Source organism: Stegostoma tigrinum, chromosome 22 (genome assembly GCF_030684315.1).
Source record: "Stegostoma tigrinum isolate sSteTig4 chromosome 22, sSteTig4.hap1, whole genome shotgun sequence".
Lineage (NCBI taxonomy): Eukaryota > Metazoa > Chordata > Chondrichthyes > Orectolobiformes > Stegostomatidae > Stegostoma > Stegostoma tigrinum.
The window spans coordinates 24,223,124-24,247,098 of NC_081375.1; the positions used below are offsets into that span (position 1 = coordinate 24,223,124).

Consider the following 23,975-nt stretch of genomic DNA (forward strand, 5'->3'; position numbering starts at 1 on the left):
AGGTAAATCCTGGGGACCTGATCAAGTGTTTCCCAGAAGTTTGTGGGAATCTAGGAATGAGATTGCTGGCCTCCTTGTGGAGATATTTGTATCACTGTGAGCCATGGGTGAGGAAGAATGGAGGATTGTTAATGTAGTGCCATTATTTAAGACAGGCTGTAAGGAAAAGCCAAGGAACTATAGGCTGATGAGCCTTAATGACAGTGGTGGGTAAGTTGTTGGAGGGGACTCTGAAGGACAGGATTTACAAACATTTGAATAACCAAGGACTGATTAGGGAAAGTCAGCATGGCTTTGTGTGTGGAAATTTATGTCTCACTAACTTGATTGAGTTTTTTTGAAGAGGTCACAAAGAAAATTGATGAAGGCAGACCAGTAGACATTATCTATATGGACGTCAGCAAAGTGTTCAACAAAGTTCTGTGTTGTAGATTGATAAGTAAGGTTAGATCAGATGGGATCGGGGGGGCTTTCCAATTGAATACAAAACTGGCTTGAAGGTAGGAGACAGAGTGCGGTGGTAGGTTGTTGTTCAGACTGGAGGCCAGTGACAAGTGGTGTGCCATGAGGACGGGTATTGGGTCCACTGTTTTTCATCATTTATATCAATGATCTGGATGTGAATTTGGAAGGTATATTCAATAAGTTTGCAGATGATGACAAAGTAGCTGGTGTAGTGGACAGTGAAAAAGATTAACTCAGAGTACAATGGGATCTTGGTCAGATGGCTAAATGGACTGAGGAGTGGCACGTGGAGTTTATTTGAGATAAATGTGAGGTGTTACATCTTGGTAAGACAAATCATGGCAGGACTTAAAAGTAGGGCCCTGGGGAATGGTAACGAACAAAGAGACCAAGGTGTGCAGGTTCATAGTTCCTTGAAAGTGGAGTCATAGGCAGGCAGGGGTAGTGAAGGAGACATATGACGCACTTGCCTTCATTACTCAGAACATTGAGTACAGGAGTTGGGATGTCAAGTTACGGCTTAATAGGGTATTGGTGAGGCTGCTTCTAGAATACTGCATACAATTCTGGTCATTGTTCTAGAGAAAAGATGTTGCTAAACTTGAGAGGGTGTGGTAAAGATTTACAAGGATGTTCCTGCAACTGGATGGTTTGAGCTATAAGAAGAAGCTGAATAGATTGATCTTTTGTCTTGGATCATTCGAAGCTGAGAGGTAACTTTATACAGGTTAATAAAATCATGAGGGGTATGGATAAGATGAATAGCCAAGGTCTTTTTTCCAGGGTAGGGGAGTTCAAAACTAGAGGGTACAAGTTTAAGATGAAAGGGGAAAAAATTAAAAAGGTCTTGAGGGGCAGATTTTTTACATAGATGGTGGTGTGTGTTTGGTTTGAGCTGCCAGAAGTGGGTGAGTCAAGTACTATTACAAAATTTAAAAGACATCTGGATGGTGACATGAATAGGAAGGATTTAGAGTGTTATGGGCCAAATACTGGCCAGTGGGGTTAGGTCAGATTGGGATGTCTGGTCGGTGCGGACAAGTTGGTCCAAAGGGTCTGTTTCCATGCTGCATGACGCTCTGAAATGACCTTCTTCGCTGCTCCATTTTATCTTGAATTAAAAACAGTCCAAAACATTATCATCCAATAAAACCTCGCATTGGTACACTGGGCAGGCTTCCGGAGGCGCAGGGAAGCTTAGCAATTTCAATCCCTAAGTAACTAGTAAATTGTAGTGGGCAGGGGGTAACTAGTGTCCTTTGGCTCATAGTGAGCCTAAGTGGCATCTCCCAAGAATAGAAAAATTATCATGTCATCCCATTCCCTGTCTGATTTAATCACAGAAGCCTTCCCACCGACAGCAGACAGATAAGCAAATTCTACCGTGCCTAAGCGGGTACACCCACTGTGTTTCCCATTGTGATGGGTTGGATTAAACTCCATCCAAAGTTTAGTGCTGACCATTACTTTCTGTTTTCATTTCAGATTTCCATCATCTGCAGCATTATTTATGGTTTTACTTTCTGGTTTGTTCTCTAAGCCTCTATTTATAAAATCCAAGATTCCAAACTCCAATAGCTTTCACAACAAACCCTGCAAACCTAACTGGTTTGTGTACACATATACCCATATCTGTGTGCCCCAGGGGCTCCTTGCAAGTCATATCTCTTCACTTTGTTTCTTCTTTTCAATTTATTACCTTTCCTTTGTCATTTGCACCTCTGTTATTCTTTATTGTTGTTATTATTCATGTACATGCCATTGGTCCGACTCCTGGCACAGTCTCCACTCAGAGGGGATGGATTAGCCATTCTGAGCCTTCTCCTTTACGTACACACACTTTGCTGGAATGTGTAATTAACAACAATGAACAGTGAAAAGCATTAATACAAAACTAAAGGCTATAAATCCCAATATGTTATAATTGTCATATTTTCAGAAATGTGGTTTTTAATTTGCTTTATAAAATGATGTTACAGGTAGCAAGTACTACTAACAAATGTGTTCTACCAAGCCCCAGGCTAAATTGTGTGTATTTGTGCATGTTTGTGTGTGTGCATTTTATTTGTTTTTAACTTGTAGTTAAGAAATAATACAGAGAATATATCTTGGCATGATTAGAATTTTTTTTAGATGCAAGCATAATCCTTAGCTCCATCGTGAGATTTTGGAAATATCACAACACCAGTTGCTTTATTTTTAATCTCAAGATTTGAGTAAACTCAAAAAAGGCAAAAACTGAATACATGCCCAGCGTCTGAGGAGCAACAAGAGCAACACCTCACATCTGAACTAAATTCTGCTCTGAGCTACATTCAAATGTCACTGTTTGCCTAATGCAGCTTGTCAGTCAGAAACAACAGGAAGTCAGTTCATTACTACACTAAACTCTTATCTGATATTTTCTGTGGTGCTGGAAAGAGAACTCCTGTTTCTCTGAACTCATGAAAATAAAATAGAAATTTTCTGGCACCCTTTTTTATAGTCGTTGCTGGATTGCCACGAAATGGCTCGTACAATAAATTAGAGTGTGCCCAGCAAACATACCACACACTGGGCTTGGTTTAGAACCCCAGTTTACATATAATTTGTGTGTTTCAAATGGGTGCACTGGATGATTGAATCAGTGTAGTATCTGGAGTTCAAACACTGGTTTTACACAGGAGAAACAGGCTGCCAAGAGTTGAAATTTGTGATCAAACTAAGCCCACCCCACCCCCCACTACCAATTCCTCATGTGTCTTACCATTAAATAGATTTGTTCAGATTTCTAATTCAATTTTGACACCTTTTTTTTTTGTTTCTGTCACAGGCAGTTTCACAAGCAAACAAACAGAACAGTATTCCATGCCAAAATAATCATATAAATAATTGAAGGTAAGCCATTTGTTCAATGAAACAGCTGAGGCATTTCATAACTTACAGCAATATTTTTTAAAAATCCAAAGGTTGCTCTATTCAAACACAAAAATGTAAGAACGTAAGAAAGAGGAGCAGGAGTAGGTAATCTGGCCCATTGAGCCTGCTCCACTATTTAATAGGATCATGGCCAATCTTGTCGTTGTCTCAGCACCACTTACCTGCCCACTCACCATAACTCTTAATTCCTTTACTGTTCAAATATCTATCGTCTTTTGCCTTAAAAAAATTCAAAGAAAGAGCTGTAACTGTTTCATTGGGCAGGGAATTCCACAGATTCACAACCCTTTGGGTGAAGAAGTTCCTCCTCAACTCATTCCTAAATCTGCTACCCCTACTTTTGAGGCTATGCCCTTAGTTCTAATTTCATCTGCCAGTAGAAACAACTTCTCTGCTTCTGTCTTAGCTATTCCCTTCATAATTTTATATGTTTCTGTGAGATTCCCCTCATTCTTCTAAATTCCAGTGTGTATAGCCCCAGACTACTCAACTTCTCCTCATAATCCAACACTTGCAGCATCCCACCCAGACCCATCCCCCTATAACCCACAAACACCCCTGAACACTACAGGCAGTTTAGCATGGCCAATCCACCTAGCCTGCATATCTTCGGACTGTGGGAGGAAACCAGAGCAGAATCAACCTAGTGAAGTTCCTCTGCACTCCCTCCAGTGCCAGAATGTCCTTTCTCAATTAAAAAGACAAAAACTGTACACAGACTCCAGATGTAGCCTCATCGGCACCACATACAGTTGCAGCATAAACTCCTTATTTTTAAACTTCATCCCTCTAGCATTGAAGGATGATATTCCACTTGTCTTCTTACTTACCTGCAAACCGACTTTTTGTGATTCAAGCACAAGGTCACCCAGGTTCCTCCACACAGGAGCATGCTGGAATTTTTCACGATTTAAATAATAGTCCATTTTGCTGTTATTCCTACCTAAATTGATGACCTCACATTAACCAACATTGTACTCCATCTGCCAAATACTTGCTTACACACTTAACCTATCTATATAGGGTGGCACAGTGGCTCAGTGGTTAGCACTGCAGCCTCACAGCACCAGGGACCCGGGTTCAATTCCAGCCTCGGGTAACTGCCTGTGTGGCGTTTGCACATTCTCCCCGTGTCTGCGTGGGTTTCCTCCGAGTGCTCTAGTTTCCTCCCACAGTCCAACGATTTGCAAGCTAGGTGGATTGGCCATGCTAAATTGCCCGCAGTGTTCAGGGGCGTTTGTGGGTTATAGGGGATGGGTCTGGGTGGGATGCTGCAAGGAGAGGTGTTGTTGGGCTGAAGGGCCTGTTTCCACACTGTAGGGAATCTAATCTAATCCCTCCACAGACATTCAGTACCCTATGCACACTTGCTCTATGCCCCTTAGGTCCCTTTTATATCTTTCCCCTCTCATTTTTTGGACTTTTTCTCTAGTTTTGGACACCCTCCCCTCCTCACCCCAGGGAAAAGGCATTGCCTATTTACCCTATCCATGTCCCTCATGATTTTATAAGCCTCTATAAGGTCACCCTCCAGCATTCAATGCTCCAGGGAAAATAGCCCCAGCCTATTCAGCCTCTCCCTAATCCCAAATTTAAACCATGTATGTAAATTGTAATCAATTGCACTATTCAAAAATGTTCTCAATCTGGTATATATCAAAGTAATAAAAATGGAAGAGGCAAAGTAATAATTTTGAATTCTTGTAGTTAGATATAAATTTGTTTCTTTTTCAAAGGAGCTAATAAAATCAACAAATAATGCAGCTTCCTTAGATTTTTAGGGTCTTTTGCATCGAAAGAATCAGGGGTTCATATCAGACTAACAATTGTGTAGGGCAGAAAACATCATGCAGATTTATTCTATAGATTGGTGGAGGCGACTGTCAGATTTTTATCACTGATGAGATCTTATTTAAATGGATCAATTCAATCTTAACTTTATTTGTGTTAGGGTATTGGGGTGGGGGTATGGGGTGGAGAAAAGGTCAAAATGGCAAGGTCTATAAATACATTGCAAAGGGCTGCTCTGATCTATATAAACCAGGAAGGACCCAGGCTCCAGTTTAAATTTGTAAGTTTTGAGAAGAGTAATACTGTCATGAGTTCATATATTCTGCCTCAGGGTCCTCAGTCTATGCAGGGGAATTGTCACAGAGTTTTTGCTGCTGATTACCTTCCAATGACCCTAGACAGATTTGGACCTGTGTGGCAATGCTGGGTGTACCAGATTTGTTTCATCTGTGATTCTGCCATCATTGAATACAACAAATTTGCATTTTGTATAAAACTTTTCAGAGCATTCACCTTTAGAAGTGTGGTCACTGTTGTAATTTGTCCTGTAGCTATGTTTGTGAACAACAATTAAATAATTAACCAGAACACTTGCTCGGATTGATGGATAAAATTACCAGAATACTAGTTTGGGATTGACAAATAAATGTTGGCCTAGACAGCAGGAGAACACCTTACTCTTCTTCATATAGCAGCATGAAGTCTTCTACAATTACATCTTAAGCCAGGTTAGGGTCAACTTACATCACATTGAAAGACAGCAGCTCTAACACTCCAGTACACAATCATAGTGCTCTTGAGTGACATCTAAATGATGGATTCATGATTCAGAAGAGGGTTTTGAACCAATGTGTTCTCTATTGTTTTCATGAGCAGGAGATTCATGAAAGTGCACAAATCTTTTTAATGATTTACATGGCCATGCACACATGATGAATTAAAGGAATTGACTTTTGCACACCCACTGTGGGATCTCTAAGGCTGCCATACAGGCTAGAGAAAATATTGGATTGAGCACATAATTTTCTGGCTTATAGGCAGGCATCGTACACCAAAAGTGAAACAAATCCTTCAATATAATGCACTGCTAAACATTGAATGGTTTTTAAAACTCTTTGTTTAGGATCAAGCTCTTCTGCTCAGCTTCTCTTTCACCTCCATAAGCTTGGGGTGATCCAAAATTTATTTTTCTGTCCCCTAACTCACTTAAACTCCCATTTACCCATAGCCTTCTTGTTCAGGATCAATGTTGACTTGCTTCCATTCCAATTCAATGAGCTCTGCGATGGCTGAGAAGTCCAGTGCATGATCAGCAGAATCTGCCATGTGGTGCTTGAAGGATTAGGTTTGTTTCCTCATGCCAATGCCTTGACTTCACTTCTGAAGATTTCCAATGATGTTTCTTAATGTGCTTCTTGCCTTCCTGAATGAAACATCTCTACTATGGTCATACACAAGCCAGAATCTCCCAACAGTTGGTGGGGATATTTGACCTCCTCAGAAGTGCTTTCAGGATAGCCCCAAAGAGTTTCCACTGCTGCCACTGAATTACAGAGCAGTTACTTTGGGGAATCTGGTTCCAAGCATATAGTCACTCAGTGGAGCTTATTTTGAGTGCTTAAATTCCCAGCACATTAGCTTGAGAGAGGAAGCTGCTATTGGATCACCGTTTTTTCAACTGGATTTGGAGGATCTTGAAGGCTTAAATGAGTTCACAAAGGTGCCCCTTCTTAGTTACTGTCTCACTGTCAACTATAAACCTCCAGTCACAGTGTAAGCATAATACCTTGTCAATCCTAAAGTCCAGCATATCACGGAGTCCATGATGTTTCTACCAACGGAGCATTGTGACTAGTTTGATGAAAATAGCCAAGAAATGTAAAGTAAACTGAGTGTAAACACACTGCTTTCAATCACTGGACACCCCATCCAGGGCTCAGCAGAAATGTAATATCTATAGAGGTGGTTGAAGGCAGTGCCACAGCAAGAAAGCTGAGACATGTAAAAAAAAATGGATAAAAGGACAGCAGGAAATACAACAACTCATGAACACCAACAACACATCTGATTTCTTTGGCATTAGCAAGACAATCTATCTGTGAGGAAGCATGGCACGGTAGTAGATCAGTGATCATTGGAGAAAACATTTTGAAGAACTCCTTAACTAAGACTCTGTCCTCAACTTAAAAATCCTCAACTCCTTCCCTCAATATCCTCCCTGGCTCCAATCCTTCTCCTGCTCTGGTCCAGGAGAAGGTTAAGAAGGCTATTCAATGGCTAAACTAAAAAATAAATCCCGTAAAATTCATGATTTCACTAATAGCTTTATTTGCAGTCAGGAGAAGCAATTCTCCATCTTGTTTTCAAATCACTCCATGGCCCTGTACCATCCTATCTCTGTAAACTCGTACAACTCTCTCATTTGACTACGGTCCTCCAATTCTGGCTTCTGAGCATCCCCAGTTTTGACTGCCCCACCTTTGGTGGCCATGGCTTCAATGGCCAAGGCAGTAAGTCCTGGAATTCCCTCCCTAAACACTTTGTGCCTGACTACATCACATTATATAACTTGCTGTTAAATTTGTTTGATAATACTTGGGGCATTTTATTATTTTAAGGTACTATATAAATAAATGTTATTCAACATGGAACCATAAAACCTTCACGTGTGGATATTTATATATGGGAAGAATGTTTGCAATAAAAATAGAGCGAAATTTATAAAGTAGGGAAAAGAATTGGAAATTTTAGAAAATAAAAAGCTATGACAAACATTTGGAACATGCCGCATTTGCAGTGAAAGCTTGCAAATATCTCAATACAATAACAGAAAATATGTGGAAAGTTTAAAGTAAAATGTATTCAATTCTAAACAAAAATGGTCAACGTGGCAAGGCCATTTGGTCAATTTGCACTTTTTGAGACTGAATCAATTAACTTCTTTGGTGCTGCAAATGATTACCACTTGCTTTACCTCTCTTCTCAGTGAAGTTGGAAGTCTTTAAAATACATGTATGATTTCAAATCTATGAATTTCCACAATTAAAATAGTGGCACCATCAGGTAGGCTACTTTCATTCTCAACTTCCATAATAATGTACACATGATATCTAGAAACCTGAGTAGGAAACCATGCACAATGATTTGATTTCTGCCTGCTAGTTTGACTTGGTCTCTTGTGAAATAAAAAAAACTATTACCTGAACTTCATGCTTTTCTAAAAAAAGTGCAAGAAGCAATTGCTTTCATAAGCTCAAGTTTTTATATTGAAAAGATTAACTTTGTTACAGGAAAATAACAAAACAGTTTTCAGAAAAAGTCAAATGAATAAACTTTTTAAAAGTGCAATACAGTGTTTGTTTATTTTGCCTGTTCTGCTAGACAAGTAATGCTGTCCTCTTCTTTAATGACTAGTTTTGACAACTTATATCACCTAATTTAGTAGAGATTTCTTTTCTCTCATTGAAATGCAGAAAAACTGAAGCTTACATGATGTGTTAATACATTCTCAAATGTCAATACTTTCTCTACTAAATATCAGTGCTATCCTTCTTGCTCCCTGTTAAGGAAACCTGCAAACTAAATACAGCTTCCGGCCAAAAATTCTAAATTCAAGGTTTGGACAATCAACCTTACCAATTTCAAAAAAAAACTGAAGTTACCCTTAACCTGTAAGAGTTAGTTCCTGTTCTGGAAATAAATGTTACATTTCAAAATTTCAGTCAGTTTAGAAAGGTGGAACATATTTGCAATACTTTCAGTTCATTAACATTGAAAATATTCTCAATTTTAAACAGTGACTCCCTGTTTTCAGACTTCATTTGAACCCCTGTTGAGCTACATAAGGAGAACTTGTATATGTACTGGTACTACAAATAAAATGCTTTGAGGAAATTTTCAAATGTGAGAAATATCCTATGATTCCCTATAGTTTTCCTAAACAAAGATGCTGATAATGGGCATGACTGAAATCACTCTATTGAGAAAGCAACCAACACTTAGCTCATTGAAGAAATGTTTTAATAAGTTTCTAAATTTCAAGAGCACAGAAAATATCTCCTTTTGAGAAAATATTCGCTGGTCGGTTCCATTGCATCACAAATGCAATTACAGCAATTGAAATAATGGTGAGTAAATATCTTATAAACGCATCCAACTCATGTACTTCTAGAATGGAGATAGTAGGAACTGCCGATGCTGGAGAATCTGAAATAAGACGGTCTGTAGCTGGATGAACACAGTGGCCAAGCAGCATCAGAGGAGCAGGAAAGTTGATGTTTCAGGTCAAGACCTGAAGAAGGGTTTCGACCCGAAACATTAACTTTCCTCCTCCTCTGCTGCTTCTTGGCCTGCTGTGTTCATCCAACCTCACACCGTGTTATCTCTTAACTTCTGGAATGAACCACTTTTAAGTTTAATTTTATAAAAAAAAACTCACAGTTCCTTCAATGACATGGAACAGCATATAATTATCTTCACACTGATCACAGGACACATTTTCACTATTTATGAAACATAAGATTTAAACAGCATGATCAAGAATTGTTGCTAATTTGCAAAAAAATGTGTCCTAACTTAAGAAAATAATTTTGTTTCCTCAAAATGATTAAGCAATTATCTTTCACAAATTAGCAATTTGAAATGCAAATCAGAAAAGCCATACAATCCAACTGCTGATAACGTTTATAATATAGGAACATTTATTTGTTTATAATTTTAATAAAACCATCTAAGTACAGGTAATGATTGAACCAATGCAGATTTTGTTAGTTTGGGTATTGCAGAGTTATTGGAGTATCAGATTAGCTGATTCATTGTGCTGGTTGAGTTGCATGTTTACATCACTTCACAAAATGACTTCTTTGTTTATGTGACTCAATTTTTTTTTCCCTTTGAAGAGTCAATCCCTTTTCTGCCCTGGCATATCTGCACTCTTGGATGAATAATAACTCTCCCAAATTGAAAGGAGCTGTTCTTTTGATCTTCTGACTGGGAGAGAGGATGAGCCCAAGTAAAACGGTTACCATTTAATTGTGTGAATGGCATTACCTCACTGTGTGTACACGAATTCTTTATATCATTTTATATAAGTAAGAAATGGTGATAAAATATTGATGAGAGAAACAAATGGCTCTGAATTGAACGTTTAATTTCAATGCATAACAGGGAGCTTTCATTACCTCTTGGTTCAAGTCATCATATTTTGTTCCTTTTGGGTTAATCCCATTCCTTAAAAGCAAATGCTAAATACAATAAGACTGAAAATGGGCCCACAGCAACACATTCATAGCAGTGCCATAGGTCAGACTGCACTATTGGATATTGTTTCTGTCAATTGTGAAAACACAATTATCCATTCGTTGGACATCTTGTACATGTAACTGTTCAGCAAATATATGCCTTTGGAATAAAGCAAACTGTGTTGAAAGCACGTAAAATGATGCTTGAAAATGTGTTTGTTAGTCCTTCTCATTTATGCATCAGTACAAAGGATTAGTGCTTTTCATTACATTATTATGCAACAATAATTAACAATTCATTCACATTAGACAGACCCTGTGTTAAATTAAAACCAGGACTGACAAAGATCCATGTAAGTCCAAAATGTTACATGTTACTGGAATTGCTGCCTGACTAAAATTATTTGAATCCATTGCTCAATAATTAGCTAAGTGTGGTTCTAGTGTTGGCCATATTCAAATTTTCTCATCCTGTCACACAAATGAGGAAATACACAGCCAGTATTGCCACACATATGTATCTTTAAGCCATCTCCCCCCTTTATTCTTTCATGGGACTTGAACATCACAAGCAAACCCATCACTCGGTGCCCATTCCTAAATGTCATTGAATGGAGCAGTTGGCAAGGAAATTAAATGTCCACAATTTTACTATACGGCTAGAGACACATATAGGCCAGAACCGTTCAGATTTCCTTCTCTAATGGGTTTTGGTGGACCGGATGGTTAGCAACAATCAAGAATGGTTTTCTGCTCACCATTACGGAGACCAGCTTTTAATTCCAGGATTGTTACCAAAAATTAAATTCCATCAGGTCCCATTTGCACAAAAGTGTCTTCCCCTCATTACCACCCTCGGGTTAGTATGGGATTCTGGATTACTTGTTCAGTGAGATTAGCACTATGCTACAACCTCTATAGTGTGCAATGCTAGACTGGTTGCATGGTTCAGTGAGTAAAACTGTAATTGTTCAATGCAGGTTCAAACTGAATTTAACAAATGTTGCTCTATTTGCATGACATGTGAGATGAATCAGGCAGGTCAGATCTGCCTGAGCATATAGCTACATGACCAAACTGCCCATTCAATTGTCAAAAAAAAACTTCAAATGGGTGATATAGTAATTTGAAAGATCAACGGTTGGCTTTTTTCAAAAAAAACTCGGGTCTTTCAAGTCTTCCAGAAGTTGGCTGATACCTTTATAAACCAAAAGACTGGTGGTAGGTTTATTTAAAACCCTTATCCAATAATTTTATTTAAATTGGAACTCAGCAATGTATGAAAGTTACCACACTATCTGGCTCTCTGAGATATTCCATTTTCCCTGAAGGAAAATCATTTGACCATGCCCCAAACCTATTTTGCTTTACAAACTTAATGACGTAATTTCAGTGATCACCTTAGTTTGGTGGTAGATTACTTTCCTCTGATCTAGAAGGTTATGGGTTCAAAGCACACTCTAAAGACTTGTGTGTATAATGTGGGCTGACATTTCAGTGCAACATTGAGGAAGCAGCACTTCATTGTCAAAGGGTCAGTTCTTGGATCAGGTGTTTAACGAAGATTGCATCTGACCTCTCAGGTGGGCATAAAAGGTCCAATGAAATTAATTAAATGCAGTAGGTTGGTTCTACTGGCAAATAATAATCCTTCAGCTAGCATCAGCAATAAAATTATTTGATCATCATTCTCACTGTTGTTTGTGGAACCTTGATGTAAAAAAATTGTCTACCATGTTTGCTGTATTGGAGCAACAGCTACACTACGAAACATATTTTGTTTTTAAAATTTGTTTTGAATAGGTGCTAGTAGTCATTGTCGATCTAGTTAAGTGCCAATATCATCACTGACCTGGAGTCACATATAAGTCAGTCCATGTAAGGGTGGCACATTTCTTTCCCTAGTGAGTTTTTAATGACAATTAACAGTGGTTACACAGTCACCATCAGACTAAATATTCTGTTGAATTTAAATTTCACCATCTGCTATGGTAAGATATGAGCACATACAACCCTAACATGAGTGGGGGGAGGGGCGACTTACTGTTCTGGATTACTAGTCCAGTTGCACTACCTCTTCATCACCATTCCCACCATTTTGTTAGTTGTAACACACTGTGGGATATCTTGAGATAATGAAAAGTGGTCTTTAAATGAAAATTCTTCCTCTTTTCTACTTTACAAGGATAGATACTGACATTGCACAATATTGTTAAATGGGCGACAGTGAACTAGTACTCAGCATTTCAACTCTTGTTATTTTTATTTCCAATTGGTCAAAGGACTATTGTATTTTACACCACCGAGAAAGGTTGATATCTGCACCACAGTCTGGATATCCCAGATGTAAGCTAAATTCCTCCCAATCATGATACATTGCTTTGAAATATCATTCTTTACATTTCCCTTTTTACCTTTTTAAAATTTTTGGAATTACTCTATGCGACTTGGATTGGATGAATAGTATTTTTAAAACGCCTTCAGAAAAGATGACTTTACTCTTGAACGTTATAAACATTTGCAAAAAGAAATCTGCTACACGAAGCATATGCCAAATTTAAAAGCTATGTTAGTTCAAGAATTGATGTTTCCAACTTTATAATGGAGTAATCTTCCAAGTAATTAATTCACATACGGTTGATGTCCTGTGTTCATAAAAGACGTTTAACAGTCAGTGTTCTGTTCATTTAGAGAACAGCTTTGATACATCTTGAACATTGTATTATATTTTGATATTGGATGTAGGGATGTGCAAATCCTCCTTTGATTTCGGTTCTGCTTCCTTCGTCTTAACTTTTTTTTGCCTCTCCCTTCTTTCCAGTCTCATCCAAGGTATACATCTCTGACAAAAAAAATACAACCAGGTGGCTCATCTCTTCCGGGACTCGTGCTCGTATTAATCTGCAAACAACCAGAAGGAAGTATGGTAGCATGCATTTTCACCTCACCCCACACAAGTTCTGCCTGAGAAATGTTTCCGCCCAGGTCGAGTGGGAGTCGGTGACTCCTCACAATCGATCAGTTTCCTTCAGGTTAGGCTGCTCAACCGGTAGAAATAGGTGGTGCTACATGATACATATTTCACGGGAAAAACTGCTTTGCGTCTCTTGGCACTTTCAGGCAGGAAGCAGGCCGCTGGACTGCGAGCCATTTGTAATCTCACCCGATTATTATATCGTGAGGGTAATGGGAGTCTGGAGGGTAATCGAGCTTGGATTCCAAGTAAAATATAATGAGGAACTGTGGGTGCTGAAGATATGAAACAAAAAAAACAGAAAATAAGTTTCCCCAGCAGTTTCTGTTTACGTTTCTAGCTTTCCGGTCCCTGGCCGCCCCTTTTTCAGCTGAAAATTATCCCCCAGACTTTAAAAAGGCAACCAACGATTAATCAGAAAGAAACTCCGAATCAAGTATTCGGACAGCAGTGGTAGTGCCGAGCTATGTTGAAAACGAGAACAGGCATATATTGGCAAAACAAACAAAAGGAGACTATCGGTCAACATTGACTTTTTTTGGATTGGGTGTATGGCTTCTAAATGGGTATGTCTCAGCAGCGTGTCAACCTTTTTATTAGTATCTGGCGTGGTCCAGTCCACAATGTTACGGGGAATGGAGTTTGAAGGTGGTATGAAGTTGGGTTTGAGCTGGAATTAACATCAACAGAAATGTCATCAGTCACCAGGCAGCCCCAGAATCAGTCAGATTTCTTTTTCCTTACAGATACTGACTGTCCTACTGTGAATTAGCCGTATTCTTCAATTTTATTTCGATTTCCCAGCATTTGCCCTTTATTTTGTTCACCGATTTCGTGCCTATCGGATTCTGTCAAAATCCAATAAATATCCCGTAAATCTCCTGACGTTGACAGATATATTATTAATCAAAGACGTTTGTTGCTAATTTGTGAAACTCTAAATACCTCGATTCCCTCCTTAATCTGTACAATTGCTTATATTACAACTGTAATGCTTTCCCGGATCAAATAATTATTTTAAAGTAAACCGGCAATAAATAGCCGCTGTCCAGAAGACAGTGCAAATATAATGAGGTCCAACCGTTCCTCTCCAGATTGCTTTGTAATGGCAGAAAGACACGCGTTCGCCCGAAACTGGAACAAAGGCATTTTAAGAGTTAATGGGATCGCTGGATAGAGGGACTGGAGGAAAAGCAGAGCGCATACTGTAATTGGATGCGTGAAGCTTTGGTCACGGGTGTGTGTGGGGATTTTTTTGGTGGGGGGGAGGAGGTTGAACCACGTTTCAAACATGGGAAGCGGATCTGATTGAAACGAGAACAACTCCTCCGCCGAGATTGGGCTAAAGCGCCTCTCTCTCTCTCCCTCTGTGCGTCAGTGGAGTGAGTGGCAGGGCCAGCCCAGGAGCAGCTGATTGGGCAGTGAGCCTGGAATAGGGCCGGCCCTGCAGTAACCACATCCATTCAATGGCTACTCCAGTGACCTCCTCTCCGCCCTTCAGAACTTGTTCGATTTCCAGCCTCTCCCGCCACAACCTTTTCTTGTGTGTCTCCCCCTGCCCCCACTCTCTCTTTCTCACGCACATACACAGAACCCTGATGGGTAATAAACAGCAGCCAGAGGCTGGATGCAATCTGGAAATTACAAGGTTGTTGGAGGGAGGTGGGGGGGGAGGGAAATCCCTGTGGCCGGTCGAGCTTTCTGAAATATTAACATTTTCAGGAGGCACGGAGTATGGGCTAATCTATGCGCCGTACGTGCAGCAATCTTTGTTTTTCCCCCCCCTTTTTAAAAACAATTCTCCCCCTCACCAAGTTATAACTTTATTTATGAGGGCAGTTGTGGTGGGCTGCTGGCTGCAATTTTCACAAAGTGATTGAAGTCTTTTCTCGTTTGGGGTAGGGAGCATCAATTTCACCACAACATGGAAACTCCACGTGTTCGCCAGAACTCTGCAAAATGCATTCTGGTGAAGTGTGGGATTACGTCTGAACATCACCCAGTTCCAAAAAGAAAACTATCCTCACCGGAAAGGAGATTGCTGAAGGACAAAGTTTAAAGGAGAAACATAGAGGAGCCGTTGCTCGGATTTGAACGGGAAAAAAAACAAGATGCTTTTTTCCCCTTGTTTTCTAAACGTGCAAATAGACGGAAGGCTGCTGGAAGATGGTGGCCCAAGACTGGGAGGATTCTGCAAAAGCTGGAGGTGAAGGAAGGAGTGGGTTGAAGAATCGTGAAAATAAATCGGACGTGCTGTGAATTGAATGTTGATTTAAAACAAAAAGTAACCACTCGAGGTGAAAATGTGACTGTGGTGAAATGCGGTTAAAATCCGGCAAAAAAGTGAGAAAATGGAAGGTAACACTCTCCTCCATTGTCCTTCTTCCAAAACCGCAGCAGCTACCTTGTTGATAAGAGGCGCTAGAGCCGAGTTCACTTGTCACGCCGCCTCACTAACACCGCTTCTGCTTCAGAACAAAAGAGCACATGGCATTACAAGGAGGCACAGAGACTTCGTTTAATCAAACCATCAGAACCTTGTTTATTTTTGACGCAGCGCATTATTTATGTTAAAATAACGTAGCTAATTAAGACAGGGTGGTGGAAATCAACTTTAAAACTTGGGGATATATGAGAAAGTAGTTTGTTCGCTCTCTGGATGACGAGACGGGTAACTTTGAAGTGAAATCGGATATATTGATGTAATACTTCAAGCCGAAGAGGTTGCTAGATTCTTCTGCCTTTATAGCGCCGTTTACAATTGTTAAAGGGCTATAAAATATAAAATCCCTACATTAATCGGCACTGATACTATCTTCGGGGTTTTATTCTGCGCCCGCCATGTGTTTTTGGAACCGTGTTAAAACATGTCTAACACAAACATTATAATGAAGGTCCATGTTTGTGATAATGCCTGTATAATTTATTTAGGAAATGTGTTTTCTACCTAGGGTGATTCATAGTACATAGAGATCATTCATAGGGCGTTGAGATATCTTTCTGCTCCGTTTGAATGCTGAGTTGGTCTTCCAGTGTTTTTAACGTTGCAATTCTACCCGGTTTGTAGCATTTATTGTGGGACTGCAAGTCCGCGGGGATATTCTTTCTTTTGAGTTGGCTTTGACTATTTCGTAAGAATTTAAATTCCCAGCAAAACAAATTTAACTGGAGCACCGTGGATCAGAAGGAGAACTCTCTGGAGTTACGAGCACGTTACAAATACACATTTTAAAACAGTAACATTTCAGTAAATCTTAAACGTTAAAGTTTACATTTTATCGCGTTCTGTGCCATAGCTCAAACGTGACTTGTGTAATATAATTGAAAACATTTGCCGGTTTGAGTTTTCACTGAATCGAAAGTCGTTCAAACCTTTGATTTTTTTCATCGAGTTTTCCAGTCAAATGTCTCGTTTCCGATCAATTGATATTTGCGGTACAATTTGCAAAGGAAACTGCAATAAAAGTCCCAATTAATAAGTGTAATTATGTCAAAAATGGGGAATCAGGTAGATAAAATAATGCTGTCGTCATTTATTGTCCAGGATTTTAAATTCGTGTTGTTAAAATGATACACTAAAGATAATGAACGCTAGTAACGCCAAGTCAAACTTTGATTTTTGCTGTTGCCGAGTTTAATTTTTTAGATTTAGACTGAAGATGACCTAGCCTTCTCAAAATTGATCGAGTAAAAGGTTGGTCAGTTTCAGGGTTTTAAAAGGCTTTCGATTTTCCCAAACAATCCGTATTAAACTTTTATTTCACTGCTTGAAATCCAATGGCTCACATGGCGAACTTGTATATTTAGAAATTTCAGAACTGCTCGCAGCCGTATATTCTGTTACAACAGTTTGGAAATGTAGCAAGAGATTACATTTTAATAGCTTTTAAAATGTTTTCTGAGCATTATCAAAAGTTGTGGCTCGTGTCTTTTAAAGATAAATGCAGCCATTTTGGTTACTGTTGGTCTTGATTGTGTTCTCAAACGCCCCTTTGTACGCAACCCTATTTTCGCATAGGTTTTGTTACAAGATCTACTAAAATTGGCGTTAAGGCTTTTTAAACGCCTGCTTTATGTGAGGGGCGGTCAGATTGCGCCTTTATTTTTTTAAACTATTCGGAATGCAATTCACTTGGGCGAATTATACCACATTCTTTTTGACACCGCGATGGACTGACGAATGGCGGTGTAATTTAAAATCAAAACTGCAATTCGGTTGCGCCTTTCTTTAAAAAAATGAATATGTTTGTTTGAGTCATTTAGTGCAAAGTGTGCGCCCAGCATTGACAACACAAACCCACCCATTAACTTTTCATATAAAAACAACAGCTATTTTTAAGCTTCTTTTCATGGAACTTCTGGCATATTAGGAAGCGTGTGACACTACCTCCTGAGAGGAAGCACAGTGTTGGGGCTATTTGAGTCGGCAGGAAGAATCGCAACATTGCGAACGGTTAATGGTTATCAGTATGGGGTTTAATATTCTGCTCCGCGTTCATTTTGACCTGGCAGCTCAAACCTATTATCTTGAATGTGTATGTCCCAGCATTTAAGGATTTAGATCTGCGATTGTAGCGAATATCTCAACGCAGGCAACCTGATTGGTTAATTAACTAAAGTTGAACGGAATATATCAAACCACCTCTTCAGTTCTGACTGAGAAACAATTTGTGGGCCTTACATTTTTTTTGTTGTTGTCAAGAGGCGCTGAATTCCAAGTAAGCCTGTTCTGCTTGGAATCGGATTTGATATTATTCCCCATGTCAGGGCTCAGGGATGGAACTTGGCCGATGGTGAAAGATTTTGAGACGTAGTGTTTTAAGCCACAACGGGAGAAAGCCTTTGACTTTTTTTTCAGCATGTCTCAACACGAAAGAGGTGAATGGGTTTGTCTGAAACTTTATGCACGCAGCAGGCACATTTTTCAGGCCGTCACGCATTGGGTGTATGTGACATTCTTCGCACCACCTCCCCCCACCCCCACAACCAACCCCCGGCTTCGAAACACCGGTGATTTCGAGCCAAAGCGAGAAACAAAAACCCATTCTAAATTGTGCCGCTTCTCTCCTTCATTCATCCAGTTCTGACAATTTCTTTTCTGATTTAGGAAGCCCAGACCTGACCACGGGAATGAAATGCGGGCAAAGGCTACATAGAAGATGGAGAACTTCTCTAACTGCCCTTAAACACGTACAAACCGCTATTAAATCCGGAGGTTGTTCACTGTTAGTTACACCGCGTTCACACGGTTTAAAACAAGAATGGAGACTGTCTTGAAAGTATGTGGGCTCCTACACGTTGCTGCAGAAATCTTATCTTCACCCTGATCATTGTATATCTAATTTGTTATTGCTGTTAATGTATAGTTATGACTGATAATATACATATATATTTTTTAAAAAGCAAGGTTTTTTATCTTTACTTTTGCAAGTCAACTTTGGGTGGAAAACGCGTTTTGAAAGGCCCAGGTTTAATGACAAAGGTCTCACTGCTCACAACAAAACCAACATTTTTAATTTCCTTTGAACGAATGTTCAACCAAACTCTTCTCCCAGCTCAGAAGACGGCCGGTATATTCCCAAAACGCTGAGTTAAAAAAAAACACACAGAATGTTACTGGGGACTTCGTAGGCATCAGATCAATTCAGAACATATCACCTTTACATGTCCCATCCATAGCGATGAAACCAGATTTAACAGCTACGTTCATTTTAGCTTTTTTTTAAAAGAGGGTTTCCTGGGTTACATATGTGTTTGGATTTCTGTTTGCTCCTTGTACAAATGGTTTATTTTATAGAACGAAAATTTAAAGGAGTGATGAGCTCAATTTCTGTGGTTGACATTTTATCTAATTCTGAAAACCACAAATGGCCAGGATTTTCTGCCCCTGCCTTAGGACGGCTAAAGAGCCTGTTTACATTGCAAAGCTGAAAGGCTCCAAAATTAAAAGGTCAGTTGAAATTATTTTTCATTGTTCATCAGTCAAATGCTCAATGTCTGTGCCTTTTTTTTTGATGCATGTAAGCCACTTTCAGTTAAGTGCCCTGATAGTAGCGGGTTGACTTTGAATAAAGGACGCTTCGGACATGACATGCTGATCGTTCTGAAACTGCTGTCTGCATTGCCCGGTGCAGAAATACCTCTGAGGAGGGAACGAGCACTTTATATTCGGGGTTGGGGGGAATCAAATTGAGTGCGACCCCTATGAAGGAGCGGCAGCCCCTGATTTCCATCTCTCTGCTCTCAGTGCCAAGATGTGCTTCTTTGCTGTGTTATTGGAAGCTTCCCCCCCCCCCCCCGCAACGAACCCGCACTGGGTTGTCAGCTGCTCATTTCCTGCTCTCTTTAGCGGCAGAACCGAGAGTCGGCGGCAACCGCTCCGAAATCTTTCGGCCGCCAATTGAAGGGGAACAGCGCAAGGAAGGGGAGGAAAATCCCATCCTCTCCCGCAAGGAATTCTAAAAGCCTCTCCCAACGATTAAAAGCAGAATCAGTCGGCGGCTTTGTGGACATTTATGACGAGCAATTAACGCCGTATCGTTCCAGTCTGCAATTGTAAACCAGACTGACAACCCATCTGAAGCTAGGCCCCGTTTAAAATTTAGCTCACTTCGTTTAACACCATTTATCTTCAATTTACTTTATACACCTGCAACGAAGCAATCGTTACGAGCGAGATGTTTAACTTTGAAAATTATTTTCAATAAAATTAAAAATGCAAGTTGTTTTTAAAAATGGATTTAAAAGGTTAAAATGTTTTACGTTAACCGAGTGGTTTTAGACAACGTAAACTGAACGACTCCAGTATTGCCTTCTCCCAGAGAAGTGAGATCAGTTCACCGTGGACATTGTAACAAGTTAGTTTCTCATTGGACAGTGTAACTAGTAAGTTTCACAGTGCACAATGTAACCGATTCATTTCACAGTCGTTAATGCAACCGGTTAGTTTCACAGTGGACAGTGTAACAGTTTTACCCTGGACAGTTCAACCGGTTAATTTCACAGTGGGCACTGTATAACCAGTTAAGTTCTCAGTGGACAGCGTAACCAGTACGTTTCACAGTGCACGATGTAACCAGTTAGTTTCACAGTGTACAGTATAACCTGTTAATTTCACAGAGCACAGTGTAAGCAGTTAGTTTCTCAGTGGATAGTGTAACTAGTAAGTTTCATTGTGCACAATGTAACCAGTTAGTTTTACAGTGGATAAGGTAACCAATTAGTGGATATAACATTGAGGTTCCGTCGTGTTATTTCAGAGCGGTGGCAAATGCCCGATAACATTAAGAAGAAAACAATGAAAAAGGTAAATGCCAACGACATACATTGAAGCGTGACTCCAGTTGTATTTTATGAAACGTGTGCCTCTCAATATCTGCTGTATTACATGTCGGGGTATCGCAACGCTTTGCAGAAGTCGCTGAGAGTAGGCTGCTCATTCAAATGTAACCTGAGCGAAATTCGATTAAAGACTCAACTTGTTCCTCATACAGCCTATCGGGAAAGCGTCTCCTAGAATTGGTGAAGACATAATGCTAGTGCACCAGACCTGGTTTACCCATGTTACACCCATCTTAATTTTAACGATGGCAAATTATAAAGATCACTGCGAACAAGTGATGTATTGAACCAAGGGCTTGAGTAAATACGTTAGAGCAATGGGGTGCCGCCTTTAAATGAAGAGCCAGTTTTCTTGCATATATTTACATTGAAGACAGTATTACTGGTGAAAAGAAAATGAATAATCCGTCTAACATGCCAGAGGTATTTTGATATTCGACTGAACACCGGGGTTATACAAGTGCTGGTCAATACAACGGTGGCTGCGTAGTCCCTGCGCAGTTTCCCGCCGGGTGGAACGTGATTATTAAAGTAATATATAATGTGATATAAACTTTCGTTGAGGAAACAGTTGGATGAAGTTGACTTTCAGATCTTATACGCTATTACGTCCAGATTGATTGCTATACAGTTCGCGAAAAGGGGCTGACACAACTTTAAAAAAAAGGGTGGTTTACTTCGTCAACATTTGTGCAAGTAAAAAAATCATGACAACAACACAGACACACAGAGCGTGGAAGAGAAAATAGAAAACAGATGGTGAATAGCGGAGCTGTGGATGGGATGAGTTGATAAATGAGTCCTAATTTTAAGTGCTGGCCTCGATCGAATAACCATAAGGAAAGCTACAATACAGAAAGGTAACACCGTTTTAATAATGGAAAATTGCACATCCACAGCAAATAACCAGAATTATATCCAATCTGACCTGTAATGAACTTGTAGCAGGAATGTAATATTTAACAGCGTGAATCCTTTTAGAAACACAGGTTTAAAATAAAGGCTTTACAAAGCCAATATCCCACTAATCACTGGATAATTATGTTTTTATTGGTGCGCTTGATAGATTTTTGTGGTGTTTTTATTCAATCAAGTGAAAAACAATTTCATCGTCTACGGAGGAAACTGTATTAGACAGAGTCACAGTCCTACAGAAAATAAAGTGTAAAATTAACCCAATAATAAAAGCTTGGTGATAAAGCACAGAACAATTTTGAAACATTTTGGCATGGAATTGATTTCTTTTGAAACACTTCATTTGGTGACTGGAACAGGATTGGATTCCATGAGATAACATGCCTTGGGTGTGATCACGGCCTCCCAGCTATAAAGCTGGAGAGCCCTACACACCCCCAAAGTTTTGCAAGTATAATCATCCGTCCTTCATACCGGCCTGCTCCCATTGGGAGAGTTTGTACAATACATGCCTTTACTTGATAGAGCCCTATCCCTCCCAAGTGCATCTCCTGTTTGCTGATCTAACATAAACACTGGAAGTCTCAGAGCAGAAATCTTTGCAGCAAGAGAACTGTGTGAGCTAAACTGATCTAAATATATTAATATGAGCAGTGTTTACAAAGAACTGACACATTCAAACATATTGTTCTAATATGAGGCAAACATGGGATAGATCCAGATATTCTTTTGGATTATTTTCTGTACCACTCTTATTGAATGTTTTGAAGGTGCTGACTCATTCTGTTTTTTAAAAAAAACAAAGAGCTGTGGATGCTGGAAATCCAACAAAGATAAAAACAGAAATTGCTGAAGAAACTCAACAGGTCTGGCAGTATCTAGAGAGAAAGGAGAGTTAATATTTTGGGTCCAGCAACCTTTCTTCCAAATTTTGATAATCCTACCTCACCTGCATGGGACTCTTTCCTCTGTTAAGGCACAGTAAACAAAGAAAGTATAAGATTCCACAGGGCAGCCTATCAGCAGGGTTGGTTATATTGGTTAGCTGGATTGTTGATTTGATAATGCTGAGTGATGCAATGGCACGGGTTCAATCCCTACACCAATCCCAGATGAGGTGACCATGAAGGTCTCTTTGTGCCTGAGGTGTGGTGACTCTCAAATTAAATAAATACCAGTTGTCTCTCTCATGGCGGAGCAGCCTTATTGTCTGGTAAAACAATGATGGCTTTTACTTAGCAGTCATGCTCAACTCTGTTCTTCTTTAATATTTCTGTAAATTCTCAAATAATCCACCAATAACAATCAGAACCTTTATCTAATTTAGTTACCCATCATTCGCTTTTGAGCGCTGAGGCCAATGCAGTCATCTACAACTAATTGAGATCAGTTAACAGAAGGCAGGGATGGAACTTGGGATTTTACCACACTGTATGGCTTTGTTCCACATGTTATTTTACAAATTAGGTCAAGAAAGGACAGGGGATTATATCTTGGCTCCTTTCACGAAGCTGTGATTTTTCATGTGGCCTGAACCAGTAGAAGAAACTCATTCATGCATGCTGTTGGAACAGGAAATGTTCATAATTCTTTTGGAAATGTTTTCTCCCCTCCTTGTTCTGAAGACATTGGCTCCTCGCTGTGGTTCAAAAGAGACTTGGCACATTCCAACACCTTGTTCAAGTGGTCAGTCTTTTCACATCAGACACAACAAAACAGAATGCAAGACATGAGATTATATTGGGTTTTTCATGACTACTGGATGCCTCAAAATACTTTATAGCCTTTGAAATACATTTTTAAGTTGTAGTCACTGTTTTAAGTACAAAATAAAGCAGTTCAGTTTGCACCCAGCAAACTTACACAAATATCGATGTGTTGGCGACTGGCTAATCTATCTTCTAATGTTGACTGTGGAATAAATATTTGCTAGGACATTAGAGATAATAGCCTTGCTTTGAAATATTGCTGTGCAATGTCCTATATCCAGCCAAGCAGGAAGACAAGGCCTTAATTTAACATATCACCTGCAAGGGCGGTGCTCCCTCAGCTCTGCACTGGGAACAGTAGATTCCATTTTAGTCCTTGATTGGACTTGAACTCAATATCTTATGACCCAGAGATAAAAATGCCACTAACAGAGCCATGGCTGAAAATGAAATTCTTAGATGGGCATTACGATACTGGGATCATCCTATCCAGCCCCAATTTATTCATTGCCCTATGATACAGGCACTTCTGGTAGGTGTTTCTGGATCAAAAATGGGAAAATGGAATGATTTTCCTTATTTTTTTCCACCTCAGAATCAAACCAACTTTAATTCTCCCAT

General features: G+C 39.6%; 1 long non-coding RNA gene across 1 annotated transcript; it reads left to right on the forward strand.

The window, feature by feature from the left end:
- Positions 1–15,047: 15,047 nt before the first annotated feature.
- On the forward strand, positions 15,048–21,758 carry LOC125463521 (uncharacterized). Its single transcript, XR_009447072.1, has 3 exons — positions 15,048–15,747; positions 18,497–18,668; positions 20,649–21,758. It is a non-coding gene; the product is annotated as an uncharacterized LOC125463521 (long non-coding RNA).
- Positions 21,759–23,975: the final 2,217 nt, after the last annotated feature.